This window comes from Lynx canadensis, chromosome A2, assembly GCF_007474595.2.
Source record: "Lynx canadensis isolate LIC74 chromosome A2, mLynCan4.pri.v2, whole genome shotgun sequence".
Classification (NCBI taxonomy): Eukaryota; Metazoa; Chordata; class Mammalia; order Carnivora; family Felidae; genus Lynx; species Lynx canadensis.
In genome coordinates this window covers 16,750,212-16,765,529 of record NC_044304.2, presented here as the reverse complement: position 1 = coordinate 16,765,529, position 15,318 = coordinate 16,750,212, and the positions used below count along the sequence as shown (strand labels likewise).

The window sequence follows — 15,318 nt, the reverse complement described above, 5'->3', positions numbered from 1 at the left end:
AATTTTCTTTGTATTTTCCCATGTGTTGAGAATGTATTCCTCACTTTTAATGACCTATCAATTAGAATGTGGTGTCAACTTTGTTTTCTCAGTTCTTTGTAATATTTTGAAAAGGATTTTATCATTGTCTGTGTTCATGTATATTTTTTTCTATATTTGGGTTTTTAAAAATACTTTATCTTGGGGCACCTGGGTGGCTCAGTTGGCTAAGCATCCAACTTCTGCTCAGGTCATGATCTCTCGGTTTGTGAGTTTGAGCTCCGCATCAGGCTCTGTGCTGACAGCTGAGAGTCTGGAGCCTGCTTCGGATTCTTTGTCTCCCTCTCTCTCTCTGCCCCCCTTCTATTCTCTCTCTCTCTTTTTCTCTCTCTCTCTCTCCCATTTCAAAAATAAACGTTAAAAAAAAAAGTTTTGGGGCGCCTGAGTGGCTCAGTCGGTTAGGCGTCCGACTTCAGCTCAGGTCATGATCTCACAGTTCGTGAGTTTGGGCTCTGGGCTGACAGCTCGGAGCCTGGAGCCCACTTCGGATTCTGTGTCTCCCTCTGTCTGCCCCTCCACTGCTTGCACTCTGTCTCTTGCATTGTTTCAAAAATAAATAAACATTAAAAAAATTTAAAAAGTTTTGTTTTCTATGCAGATATGCATTAATTCATGAAGTTTTTGTGGAGTTCCTGTTTTATATGAGGGACTCAAGATAAAGACGGTCCTCAAGTCACCTGCTGTGCTGTGATGGGGGCTAGGGAACAGGCATTGAAATAAATAACGTGCAGCTGTGGAGAAGATGATGCGGGCCACAGAAGCAACTCAAGTAGTGAGTGGGGACAGATTGGTGGTCACAGGAAGGAGTAATTATTTCCCATCACGTTTTTGTTTTTGTTTTGTTGTTAAGGGAGCAGAAACTGGGGAAGAATTACGGAGGCAGTACTATTTGAACAAGACGTTGGAATGTTCCTATTTTGTCACTGATGTTACCTTTGTTCTTCAGGATTCAGGAATATATTTTTCTTCCTGAATGGAATGAAGGTGCTGTTCTTTGTTGTTGTTTCTGGTTTAAAATAATGTAAGAAAATTAACTTCTTTAGAATTTGCTACAGTACTGTAATTTGTCTACCTGCTGATAACTAAATAGCCCGACAGTATTTATAGTATTTACTGAAAAGTAGTGATCCTCTCTATGTAGTTTGACTTTATTTATACGTAAAGTTCTTAAAACTGAGCTTTTCTGAAATTTATCCTTTTTTAATTTTTTATTTAAAAATTTTTTAATGTTTATTTATTTTTGAGAGAGAGAGAGAGTGAGTTGGGGAGGGGCAACAATAGAGGGAGACACAGAATCCGAAGCAGGTTCCAGTCTCTGAGCCCAGGGTGGGGCTCAAACCCATGAACCGCGAGATCGTGACCCAAGACAAATTCTGATGCTTAACTGACTGAGCCATCCAGGCGCCCCGAAATTTATCTTGTTTTTTAATGTTTGCTTATTTTTGAGAGAGAGTGCATGTGCATGCACAGGCACGCACGTGAAGGGGGGGAGGGGCAGAGGATCTGAAGTACAGAGCCTGATGTGGGGCTCATATTCACGGACTGTGAAATCATGACCTGAGCCAAGTTGGCGCTTAACCAACTGAGCCACCCAGATGCCCCTGAAATTTGTCTTTAATTGATAGTGAAAGTTTAGTATATGTCTGCTCTCAAGAGCCTTTATTAAAAGGATATCGTGCCCTCTTGTTTATCCAGATGAATTTTACCAGCACTTCATTCAAGCTCTAGACAGTATTCTTCAGTGACTTTTTCTCTTGTTTTTAAAATTGTCATCGTGTAATTTTATTTAAAAAAAATAGTGAAGAAATTAATACCCTCTTATTAAATTTTTTTTTTTATTACTCGACAAGAAATGATCCCATTTTGTGGATATTTCTTTGGTGTCTTTGACATAGGGATGTAGTTGACTTCTTAAAATTTATAACTTATCCTACAGTTTTTCTCAACTATTCTAATAATTTTCTGATTGAGATTCCCGAATTTTTTGATATTTTTTTCTTGTTTTTCTTTTTTCAGATATTAACATCTGCAAATAATGCCACCCTTGCTTATTTTTTCTTTAAATAGGGAAAAAATTTTTTGTTGAAGTTGACATACAATATTAGTTTCAGGTGTACAACATAGTGATTTGACAGTTACATACATAATGAAATACCAGGATACAAGTATTGGTAATTAGCGTCTGTCACCATGCAAAGTTATTAATTATATTATTGACTATATTCCCTATGCCATACTTTGCATCCCTGTGACTTATTTATTTTATAACTGGAAGTTTGTATCTCTTAATCTTCTTCATCTGTTTGGCCCATTCTCCTACCCCCGTCCCGTCTGACAACCATCAGTTCTGTGTATTTATGAATCTTTTGTTGCTGTTGTTTTTAAGTTCCACATATAAGTGAAATCATATGGCATTTGTCTTTCTCTGCCTGACTTATTTCACTTAGCGTAATACCCTTAGTCCATCGTGTTGTCACCAATGGCAACAGTTCATTCTTTTTTATAGCTGAGTAATCCATTGTGTGTGTGAGAGAGAAGGAAGTGATGAGAGAGTGTAAGACATCTTTATCCATCTGTCAATGGACACTTGAGTTGCTTTTAGATCTTGGCTGTTGTAAATAATGCTGCTGTAAACATAGGGGTGCCTTATCTTTTTGAATTAGTGTTTTTCTTTTCTTTGGGTGAGTACTCACATATAGAATTACAGGGTCATATAGAATTTCTATTTTTAATTTTTTGAGGCATCTCCATACTGTTTTCTACAGTGGCTGCACCAATTTATATTCCCACCTACAGTGCATGGGGTTTCCTTTTTCTCCACATCCTCTCCAGCACTGGTTATTTCTTGTGTTTTTGATTCTAGTCATTCTGACCAGCGTGAACTGATAGCTCATTGTAGTTTTGATTTGCATTTCCCTGATGATTAATGATGTTGAGCATCTTTTCATGTGTCTGTTGGCTATGTGGATATCTTCTTTGAAAAATGCCTATTCGGGCACCTGGGTGGCTCAATCAGTTAAGCATCCAGCTCTTGACTTTGGCTCAGGTCATGATCTCACAGTTAGTGGGTTCAAGCCCCATGTCAGGCTCTGCACTGAGTGTGGAGCCTGCTTGGGATTCTCTCTCCCCATCCCCCCACTCGTGTGTGCGCTCTCTCTCTGTCTCTCTCTCTCAAAATAAATACACTTAGAAAAAAATACTTGTTCATGTCTTCTGCCCATTTTTTAATTGGACCTTTTTTTTTGGTACAGAATTATGTGAATTTTTTATGTATTTTATTTTTTTTAATTATTTTTTTAAGTTTTTTAAAGTTTTTATTTATTTTTGAGAGAGAGTGAGGGCACATGCACAAGTGGGGAGAGGCAGAGAGAGAGGGGGACAGAGGATCTGAGCAGGCTCTGTGTGCACAGAGAGCCCGATGTGGGACTTGAACTCGTGAACCATGAGATCATGACCTGAACCAAAAGCAGATGCTTAACTGACTGAGTTACCCAGGTGCCCCAATTTGATTTTTTTTTAAGTGGGCTTCATGCCCAGCTTGGAGCCCAACACTGGACTTGAACTCCTGACCCTGAGATTAAGACCTGAGCTGAGAGCAAGAGTCAGATACTTAGCTGACTGAGCCACCCAGATGCTCCTTTTTATGTATTTTAGATATTAACCCCTTATCATATATATCATTTGCAAATCTCTTCTCCCATTCAATCAGTTGCTTTTTAATTTTGTTAATGGCTTTCTTTGCTGTGCAAAAGTTTCTTTTAGTTCAACGTTGCTCCAATATTTGGGAAATTTGTTAAGAGTGGTGTGAGGTGGGGCACCTCAGTGGTTCAGTCAGTTAAGTGTCTGACTCTTGATCTCAGCTCAGATCACGATCTCATGGTTTGTGAGTTCAAGCCCCTTGTCAGGCTCTGCACTGTTTAGCACAGAGATCTCTGTCTGTGTCCCCAAAAGCTTGGGATTCTGTCTCTCCCTCTCTCTGCCCCTCCCCAACTCGAGCTCACTCAGTTAAGTGTCCGACTCTTGGTTTAGGCTCAGGTCATGATCTCACCATCCTGAGATGAAGCCCTGCATCAGGCTCAGAGGGGAGCTTGGAGCCTGCTTGGGATTCTGTCTCTCTCCCTCTCTCTGCCCTTCCCCCATTTGTGGTCTCTCTCTGTCTCTTTCTCTCAAAATAAATAAATAAACTTAAAAAACAAGTTTGTCATTATCATTGGCACTATCATGGCCTTTGTTGTGACCACTATCATATTGCCTATAAGGTTCTGCTTGAAAGTATGCACAAAGACAACTTCTCTAGTGCAGGGAATTAACATCTTATATTCCTGGCTTCTGATAACATGGCAGGAACTTGCTAGGTAATGAAGGCACTGAATGAGTATCAACACAACTTGGAGATTTTAAATATTTTTAATGACTGTATCATGGTTACAGATACCATGAATGTATCAGAAATAGAATGGCTACTGTTTATTGGAGTCTTGGTATTTTACATGGGTTCACATTGATTCAATGTTTTTGCAGGCCACAGAGGTTGGTATTTTTGTTATTCTTGGTTGCATCTTAGAACTGGACTTGTGAGTCAACGTTTCCTGAGGTTAATTTTCCCAGCCACAGGACAGTCACTGCTGCTCCGTGTAAGGACCAGGATTCAAATCCAAGGAGTCTGGGGCACCTGGGTGGCTCAGATGGTCAAGCATCCGACTTCGGCTCAGGTCATGATCTCATGGTTCATGGGTTTGAGTCCTGCATCGGACTCTGTGCTGACAGCTCAGAGCCTGGAGCCTGCTTTGGATTCTGTGTCTCCCTCTCTCTTCTGCCGTTCCCCCACTTGCGCTCTTTCTCTCAAAAATAAATAAACATTAAAAAAATAATAATAACAAATCCAAGGAGTCTGGTCCTGAAACAGTCTTTTCCATTTTACCATGCTGCCGGCTGCTATCACTAATGCTTAATTCATGGTGGGCATGGTCGTGAGTGCAAATGATTGCAGAGACAGACCTGTGTCGTTATAAAACACCCTTCTCTGTGTCCATGACATGTGGAGGTAGCTAGACAGAGGGCTGAGAATCCAGAGCCCTGGGTCTTAGCCTGTGGCCACCTGGTCAGTTACCAGAGTGACCGTAGGCAAACCTCCTCCCTCCTCTCTTTAGACGTTTTCTTCATTTGTAAAATAGACCAAGCCGCTATTTTTAAGATTGTCATAAGGATTGGCCCAGTGTGGAAGCTCAGGTATGGGGGACTGTTATCACTTCTTGATGATCTCTCTGCTCCACTGAGTTTTTAAAGCTTTTGGATTTATCATTCCCGTGGGGAGCAATCTGAAGTAAAGTTGAGCTTTGAGCTTTGGCTAGTTAGGGCTAAATGAAGATGTTTCACCTGAATGTGTCATGGGGTGCCGGGGTGGCTCAGTTGGTTAAGCGTCTGACTTCAGGTCATGATCTCGTAGTTCGTGGGTTCGAGCCCCACATTAGGGTCTCTGCTGTCAGTGCAGAACCTGCTTTGGCTCCTCTGTCTCCCTCTCTCCTGCTCTCAAAAATAAGTAAACATTAAAAAAGAAAAAAGCTGAAGTTGTATCTGCAACTTACCTGGAAATGCGTAACAAATTGAATGGATTGTTGGGTGGATAAAGGAAGAGAAGTTTTATTTCGTGTGTGTGTGTGTGTGTGTGTGTGTTTGATAGGTATAAGATACTAAGCAAAACATTAACAGCTCTAGGGTATAGTTGTTAACTGTGTGGTCCTTTCAACTTTTCTGTTTTCATAATAAAATGTTGGAGGAGCCCAAAAATCATGACCACTTCATTCCACTCCTAGGGAGCAGCTTCACCAGGAGCCCAAGAACCTCAGCTCCCAGCCATGAAGCACTCTCGGCAGTGGGTGCTGCAAGGTACATAGACGCTTAGCTAAGTGCTCGTCCGTTTTGGAGGCTCTTGTTTTTGGAGGCAGTGTCCAGACCTTGCTGAGAGTCAGTCCCCTGCAGACACAGGTTTGGTGGAGCGTTTGGGTGGGGAGGGGTTGGCGAAGAAGGGTGGGGGGGGGGTGACAGCACTTCCCAAAAGACAGTCTAAGTCTCTATAATGGGGGTTGTGAAAAGGCAGGCTCCTCCCCCTCTCTGGAGTGGACTAGGATAGGGCTCAGGAAGACAGATTTAACTTTAAATATTCCCCAGGTGATTCTGCTGTAAGGCAAGTTTGGAACCACATTCTTTGTAGAAACTTGGCAGTAAAAGGAAAGGATTGGGACTGAGTCATGCAGGGTCACAGTAGCTTCACCAAGAAAACTAAAAATAAACTGGATAGACTTTATTTTTGCCAAAAGGAATGAGACAGTGGAGAGAGAGAAGGAACAGCTGAAGGATAAGTGGGATCCCTCTTGCTCAAGGTTTCTGAGGGGCCAGAGGATGGCATTTCAAGGGCCAGATGTGTAGAGAGTGATGTGAGAATGGATGAGGGATGTAGGTAAGGCTCTCCACGCTGCTGCCCATTGTGGCCTCTAATTTATTTGTTTTTAAATTGTTTTTTATCATTTATTTTTGAGAGCATGAGGGGGGAGGGGCAGAGAGAGAGAGGGACAGATGATCTGAAGCCAGCTCTGCAGTGATAGCAATGAGCCCATGTGGGGCTTGTATTCACGAAGTGTGAGATCATGCCCTGAGCCAAAGTCAGGTGCTCAACCAACTGAGCTACCCAGGTGCCCTCCTCTCTCTCTAATTTAAAAACAAGCAAGACATGTGTTTCCCTACCCCTTTCCCCCTGGTCTTGGCCACTCATGGAAACAGTACCAGTAAGGGACCTTCACGTAATAAAAAAAACACATAAAAATAAAACCAAAAACAAATTCTTCATAGAATAAAAATTACCATGTAAAGCCAGAAACTAATCCTGAATACAGGGCAAAATCTTCAAGGTCACTTTGGGCCTAGGCCACTTGTCCTCACTATTGTTTAATTTCCCTGTGACAATAGTGTGGTGGGGCAGGGAGGGAGGCAAGCCTTAGGCGGCCTTGGCGAGGCGGTCCAGAGTCCAGTGGAAATGAATGGGCGTGAGGGAGGAGTATGACTCTTTGAAGAAGGCTTAGGAAGGGCTGGGGGCTGGAGTCCCATCTTGCATTGTCCCATCCACTCCTGAGGGCTGGATCAGGATCTGCCCCGGGGTGGGTGCGGCTGAGCTGAGCATGCCTGGGGCAGCAGGGTGGGGGCGGGTCCGACCCCTGGCACTCGAGGGCGAAGGGGGTGCGATCCAGGTCCCTGCGCGTGGGCCCCGGGCAGTCGCAGCGCGCAGCATCCCCGGATGGTCAGCGCTGGGCTGTGTCCCCAGCGCGGGCGAAGGCCCCTCCTGTTCCGCTTGTGTGAGACCCAGTAAGGAGCCCTACATAAGGGCTTTCGGGACGCTCAGATGAATGCTCAGCTCAGCACCCGGCACATAGTAAAAAACTCAGTGGACGCAGATGTGCGGTTCCAACAAAGACACACAGTATGTGTAAAATGAATGGTTAAATGCCCCTCGGCGGATAGAAAAGCCCAGCACCCTAAACCCGCCCGCCACTCAATCATATCTGCCCACCACACATCAGCAGCACCCAGAGCCTTCCTTCTCTGTGGATGACTTTTCACAAAAATGAGATCGTACTGTACAGCTCATTTTGAACCATCTTTCAAGAACAGGTTTCAACATCAGTAAATATTCATAAAACTTATCCTTTAAAAAGGCTGTAGGGAAATCTGTTTTATGGACAGAAGTTATTCCAGCCATGTGTATTTGTTATGCATCTGCATGGTTGTTTTTAATTTATCGCTGTTCCAAACGGGGCCATAGGCATCTGGTGCACGTTCTTGATAAATTCTCTGGAAGGTGCTGTCTGTCAAAAGCCCTGGTGCAGTCCTCAGGGCCCTGCCCCATCTTCACGCCCCGCCCCGCTCCGCCCCGCCCAGCCCAGGACCGCCACTTCTCCCTCCCTCTGTGTGTTGTGGCGGGCGTCCGCCAGGGGGCAAGCGGGAGCCGCGGGCGGGGCTCGACTACGCATGTGCGCGCCTCTGGAGCACGTGCGGAGGGCGGTGAGGGCGGGAGGGGAAAGGTAGGAGGTGAGAGGTGAAGGGGCGGAGAGCTGCGCGGGCGCCCGGCGGCCGGCATAGAGAGGGCGGGCACCACGCACCGGACCACGGGCCGGGAGCGCGCACGCCGCGCCCCGCCCCCGCCGCCGCCGCCACCGCCGCCTGGGAGCTGCTGCCGCCACAGGTACCCCCGCGCGTGTCCCCACGGCGCCTGTCCACGGCTCGGGCTCGGGCCTCCGGCCGCGCGGTCCCGGGAAGTCGGGGGTGGGGAACCGCCAGGGGCACGGGCGCGCGGGCGTGGGCGCGTGTCCAGCAGCCGTGCGGGCCGGGAGACCGCAGCCGGAGAGGGGGGCCGGCCCGGCCGCGTCCCACCCCCACCCGGGCCGCGCCCCCGCCCGCGCGCCCGTGCCCCCACCCAGTCCCTGGTCCCGCGTGACCACTGCCGGGGGAGGGGGTTTCGCCGTTGCGGCCGGCCCCTGGCCCGCGGTCCCGGGAAGCCGCCGCTTCTAGAACCTGCTTTGGGGCTGTCTGGGTTTTCTAGAGTGCGGGGGAGAGCATGCTGTCCACTCCTGTCTCTTTTGGGCTCTCTGGTTTTGAGGCAACACGTAGCTTCTTTGCTGGGTTTTGCTTGGCTTCTGGTTTTATGTTTTGCCGAAGCCCAAACTTTGCTCAATCACGTTGCCTGTGTTTACCGTGTTGCTTCGTGTTTATTATTACCTTAGTATATCGTACAGGATTATACGGTTTATGTCACGTTGCAGGGAGCCTGGACCGTTTGAATCGCAGAAAGTTGTACAGGTGGAAATGCTGTTGGCCGGAGGGGGCGGCGGGTCCCTGTGGGGGTTCTGGGAGGAGTTCTCCTCGGTCTGGCTTCTGGCTGTCCCACCTCTTGTGGTGACAATCAGAGCTGCGTGATTACACTCTTTGGGGATTTTGTGATAATATTTGTGAAAAAGACCTACGAAAGGTTTACTTAATGATGTTAGATTTGTGTTTCTTTTATCCCACCAGACCTTTTGCGGAGTTTGGTTATATGGTGGCTTATTGGTGTGCTGCTGTCTCAGGATATCGTGCTAAGATTGAAGGCTAGGGTCAAGGATGTCTGGTTAGTGCCGAACACACCCTAGTGTTCCTGAATGCTGCTTAAATGATGAACTATTTGTTTTCCTTTTTTTTTTTTTTTTTTACAGTGCCACATTTTAAGATAAAAAATTTTTGGAGTATGGTTGACTTGCAATGTTACATTATTTTAAGATGTACAACAGTGATTGAACTTCCTATGTTTTGCTCACCACAAGAGTAGTTGCCATCTGATCTGTATATTGTTTTTGAACATTTATTCATTTTCGAGACAGCGAGAGCGAGAGCGAGAACGTGGGGGGGGGGGGAGAGGGAGGGAGACACAGAATCTGAAACAGGCTCCAGGCTCTGAGCTGTCAGCACAGAGCCCAACGTAGGGCTCAAACTCACCAACTGCCAGATCATGACCTGAGCTGAAGTCAGATGCTTAACTGCCACCCAGGTGCCCCTGACCTGTATATTTCTAAGTGAATGTTAATATAGTTTTGGTTTTAAGGTGTTTTTACACATTTGGAGCATTCCCACTAAGCACATGATGTAAAAAACAAAATATAAATGTATCTTATTATTCATTCTTTTGGTCATAGATTGAAAGCATTACTTCTCATTTATTATGAACTAATTGGGTGTTTGAGAGCTCTCTTTCTCTCTCTCTCTCTCTCTCTCTCTCTCTCTCTCTTTTTGCTGTTGTGCAAAAGCAGCATGAGTCCTGAGGTCCCCATGTGCTTTATAATCATTGGTATCCCCCCCTCTCCCCCTCACCGTCCCAGCAATCTAGACTAGTTTACGGTTGTGGGGTGGATAAAAAGTCTACTCCTAGCGGGCAGAAAGACTATGAGTTGCCTGGGGTCATTATGAGTTGCCTGAGCAAGTAAACTGTCCAGTTGGGAAGCAAACCATGCCTGTGGGGTTCAGTACTCGTGCATTTATTAATGTTTGGCGGCAGACGTTAGAGATGCTTACTCTCTTAGTATCTAGCCATGCACATGGATGTGTCTTAAGGACCGTGGAATGACACTTAGGTTTCTGTGCTGTTTGTTTAACCTCACCATTGGTAGCCATTTGCCGTTGCCAGGGTTAGTTATATTGGCTCTGACGGGTACTTTGTATACGGTTTATGTCATCACTTCCATTTGAGCAGATGAGAAGGTTGCCTCTCGTAGAGAAAGTGGATTTCCAGGGTCACCCAGCTTGTAAGTGGTGGATCAGGCCTTCAGATCTGCCAGACCCTGCTACTTGAGCTACTTCCACTGTAACTTAACTTGCTCCCTTCCTGAGTTGGCTGATGAAACAAAGTCCAGGTGACTTTGTTTTTTTTTTCCCCCCTGCCTGAAGTAGTAATTTTGAGTGAAATATTTATTGAACGTGTGTACTGTCTAGATACTGTGTTAGGTGCTCTAATAATAGCTTATCTCACTTAATCATCGTAGTAACCGGGGGAGATGATACTGTTATCACCCCCTTTAATGATGAGTTTTACAGATGTTATCTGCCTGGCCCCGGGTCACCTGCTGAGTTAGAGGCAGAGCCCAGGCTCTGCAAACCTAGGCTTGCTTGACGAGTCTGTACTTTTATGTTCTTCTTGCGCCTGCTGGCTTCACAGTCTCCTCCGTTGCCCGTTGGCAGGTGAGAGGTAGCAGAAGAAGGTGATGGGGTGAAGGGTAGAAGCCAGCATCACAGACCCAAGTCTCAGATGTGGAACTCAGCAGGAAGTAGACTGCAGTTCGGCCCTGCATTTGACAGCTTCCTCTTGAGTGGTCAGGGGCACTGCCAGAGAACGCTTGCAGGGTTGCTGGCCCATACATGAGTTTTGCAGTGGAGTCCAAAGATGGGGAGTGCATGCATCAAAGGTGCACATGGGTCTCAGGGAAAAAAAAAATCAAAACTGACTTTCGTGTTTATTTTAGATTTACTTAATTTTTATTAGGTTATTTTATAATGTACACTATATAGTAGTATATATATATAACATGTACTAATATATATATATTGGGATGTTTACTCAAATTCTTGTTGGGGTTTCATAATCAAAAACATTTGGAAACCTCTGATTTGATATTTAGCATTTGTATCAAATATGTAAGGTGTTGTGCTAATCATTTGTTCCTGAGTTGGAAGTTTAATGAAGTTCAGTGTGATTCCACATGAAGAGGGAGAATGGTATTTCATATTAATAACCAATTATAAATTATTTTAAAAGTTGCAGTTACAATTTTGTGAAAGAGGATATGGTTATTTTAATGGTCTTTGTCTCAAATATAGCAGCAGTTTTAAGTTTGAAGCTATAGTAACTGAGATAGCCCTTTAGAAATTAAAATTTTGTTGAATCTCTTCTATTTTAAACCTGTTAATGTCAGAAGTGAGACACTAAAACAATCAGTTAACGTAAATGTGGCAGTTGTAATAGTCATAGCTGTTAAGCAACTTCAGAGTATTTGCAAATTTTAGATGATAGTTAGATATATTGAAATTCCAGATACGTTGATTCCTTACCACTTTTTACAAACTAGATTTGATTTTCTTCAGGTCACTCCTCTGCAGTGATTGGTGCATTATATTAAAACAAGAAATTCCAGAATTCTAATTTAAAAAATATATGTAAGTTACTTCCAGCTTATTTCACAGTTGAATAGATTAGTGCATGTTTAGGAGTTCAGTTTAAAATAACAGAAAGGGGTTTGAGCAAAAACTGTATTTCTTTGGCTAGACAAGCTTTTTATTTATTTATTTTTAATCCAGGTGGGACATGATTCATACCAGCAGTTCTTACTTTAGTGTGAATCAGAATCACCTGGAGGGCTGGTTTTAACCTCACTTCACTACAGTCCCTGACTCTGTAGTTTAGAGCTAGGCCTTGGAATTTGAATTTCAAACAAGTTACCAGGTGCTGCTGCTGGTCTAGGGAACTATACTTTGAGAGCTATGGCTCCATACAGTGCACCTAAAACCAGAGCATGATGCCAGTACTTACGTGTTTCACACTGAATCCCATCAGCGTTAGTCGTACACTATAGTTTTGCCAAGTACATAACTGGCTCTTGTTCTTAGCCAGTTTTCTCATTATTTTTAGATGATGTCATAATTCTCAATTCTCAGTTGAGAATTTCATTCTCATTATATTGCTATTTTTATTTTTAATTTTTTTTTCTTCAACGTTTTTATTTATTTTTGGGACAGACAGAGACAGAGCATGAACGGGGGAGGGGCAGAGAGAGAGGGAGACACAGAATCGGAAACAGGCTCCAGGCTCCGAGCCATCAGCCCAGAGCCCGACGCGGGGCTCGAACTCACGGACCGCGAGATCGTGACCTGGCTGAAGTCGGACGCTTAACCGACTGCGCCACCCAGGCGCCCCATTTTTTTTAATTTTTTTTTTCTTCAACGTTTTTATTTAGCTATTTTTATTTTTTACTGCAATCCTATATTTCTAAATTTGTTGCGGGGTTAGAGATGTTTAAAAAATACAAGTTGTCTGTTGAAGAACAGTTAATAGGCAGGTGTGCATGTGCACAGGTTTTTTTTTTCTATAATTCCAGTGGCAGGCTTTATTCTTGCTCATTTTCTTGTTCTCGCGTGTTCTTTCTCTATAATGAGATCATACTGTCTTGTATCCATTTTTTGTTATTGCGTAAACATGATTTTATGTAAAACACTTCTACAGCATTTATTTAAAAAAAAATTTTTTTTTAACGTTTTATTTTTGAGACAGGGAGAGACAGAGCATGAACAGGGGAGGGTCAGAGAGAGGGAGACACAGAATCCGAAACAGGCTCCAGGCTCTGAGCTGTCTGCACAGAGCCCGATGCGGGGCTCGAACTCACGGACTGCGAGATCATGACCTGAGCCAAAGTCGGCCGCTCAACCGACTGAGCCACCCAGGCGCCCCTATTCTACAGCATTTAAAACATTTTTTTAATGTTTATTTTTGAGAGAGAGTGCGTGCATGAGCAGGGGAGGGGCAGAGAGCAAGGGAGACACACAATCCGAAGCAGGCTCCAGGCTCCAAGCTGTCAGCACAGAGCCCAACGTGGGGCTCCAACTATAGAGTGCGAGATCATGACCTGAGCTTAGGTCACACACTTAACCGACTGAGCCACCCAGGGACCCCCATTTTTGTTTTTTTAAACTTAAAATTTCATTTATTTTTATGTTTCCCAGTAACTTTCAACTTTGAGCAGCTTGCTGTGTTTGGCTGTGGGTTGGGATTGCACCTTTCAGAAGACTGCCCTATCACTCAAAGTCTCCAATCATGGTCCTCTTCAACAATCTTTAGTAGCTCCCTGCTCTCATGATCTTCCCCAAAATGATGTACCCAACTCTTCTCTCTACCAGCTCATGTAGATGCCGCCTCATCTCCATGGGGTGATTAGGTGCTTTCTTTCAGGCCTGACCTCTGGTTGGATGTGGACGTTCATTCTGATTTGTCATCCCTGCACCAGTAACTGTTGGAAACATCAAGACCTGCCTTTAGCAAACAACAGAGAATGTTGCATCTCATATTCCTGTCAAGGAGGATAATCTTGAATTTTTCACTTCCCAAATGCCATCCCAAGCACAACTGTGAGAAAACATTCGTGAGACTGTGCTGGAAGGTGTTTCAATGCACATGTTCTGGGCAGTGTTTTGTCTTTGAGTGAAGCCAGATCATTAGGAGGCAACATAATTTTGGCCCCTCCTCCAATTGTTTTTTAGTAAACTGACTTTGCATGGTCCCAGCAGCTTGCATGGAGATCTGTGTGAGAAGTCCCTAAGAAAATCTCTGAGGCCTACTGGAATTTCCTTGAAGTTTAATGCTTGGAATGACTGTGCCTCTTCGAAGCCACTGTTTTGATTTTGTCTAAAGTATAGTGTGAACTAAGTCAGTAATGGTTCCCTCTTTGCATTGGCTATTTGGGAGTTCAGAGTCTGATTTGTACTCAGAGTTCTATGGTTTGTATTTTCTATATTAAGGTTACTTTTGGCTTATGATGTTCTTTTTAATGTCTAGTTATTTTGCTCTTTTAGATTATACCATAACATATATAACACATTTGGGTCACCTGGGTGGCTCAATCAGTTGAGTGTCCACATTTGGCTCAGGTCATGATCTCACAGTTTGTGAGTTCTAGCCCCGCGTCGGGCTCTGTGCTGACGGCTGGGAGCCTGGAGCCTGCTTCGGATTCTGTGTCTCCCTCTCTCTCCCTGCCTCTCCCTTGCTCATGCTCTGTCTCTGTCTGTCTCTTGAAAATAAACGTTAAAAAAAAAGTCTCCCTGCATAAAAAAAAAAAAAAATATATATATATATATATAGACACACATACACATACATATATATAAAACACATTTCATCCCTATTCTAAACATTACTGTAACTATATTGTAACCGAATCTCTGTTCCCCTATTTCCTTTCCTTCTAATACACTTAATCCCTCCTAGCCCTGTCTTCCTCCCCCCTACCCCCTCCTGTGTGCTCCTTCTTTTTTGTTGTTTAATTTTTTTATTGTGGTAAATATATATAAAACTTGTCATCTTAATCATTTTAAGTGTACAGTTCAGTGGTTTAAATAAATTCATAATGTGCAACCATTAATACCATTCATCTCCCATTTCTCTTTATCTTGGAAAACCAAGACTCTATACCATTGAACAGCTTCCCATTCCCTTCTTCCCCAGGCCCCTGGCAACCACCATTCTACTTTCTGATTTTGTCTACTCTAAGTACATCATATAAATGGAATCATACAGTATTTGTCTTTTTGTGACTGGCCTATTTCATTTATCATGATGTCCTCGTGATTCATCCATGTTGTAGCATGTGTTAAAATGGAATTTATATATCATATTTTATTTACCCATATATCCAGTGATGGATATTTGGGTTGTTTGTACCTTTTGTATATTGTGAATAATGCTGTTATGGATATGGGTGTACAAATATTCAAGTTCCTGTTTTCTGTTTTGGGTATATACATAAATGGAATTATTGGATCATATAGTAATTCTTTGATTAATTTTTTAAGGAACCATCATACAGTTTTCCACAGTGGCTGTACCATTTTACATTATCACTAGTGATGAACAAGGTTTCCAGTTTCTCCACATCCTTGCCAGCACTTGTTATTTTCTGGGGTTTTGTTTTGTTTTGATGGTAGCCATCCTAGTGGATGTGA

The 15,318-nt window shown here is 43.8% G+C and overlaps 1 protein-coding gene across 1 annotated transcript in view; it reads left to right on the top strand.

Moving 5' to 3' along the window:
* The first annotated feature begins 8,172 nt into the window (after positions 1–8,172).
* Positions 8,173–15,318, top strand: part of LOC115508009 (SREBF chaperone) — a 72,647-nt gene continuing 65,501 nt past the window's right edge. Inside the window, exon 1 of the mRNA XM_030306441.1 lies at positions 8,173–8,272. The gene's annotated coding sequence lies outside the window, so the exon portion shown is untranslated. The remainder of the gene's footprint in view (positions 8,273–15,318) is intronic.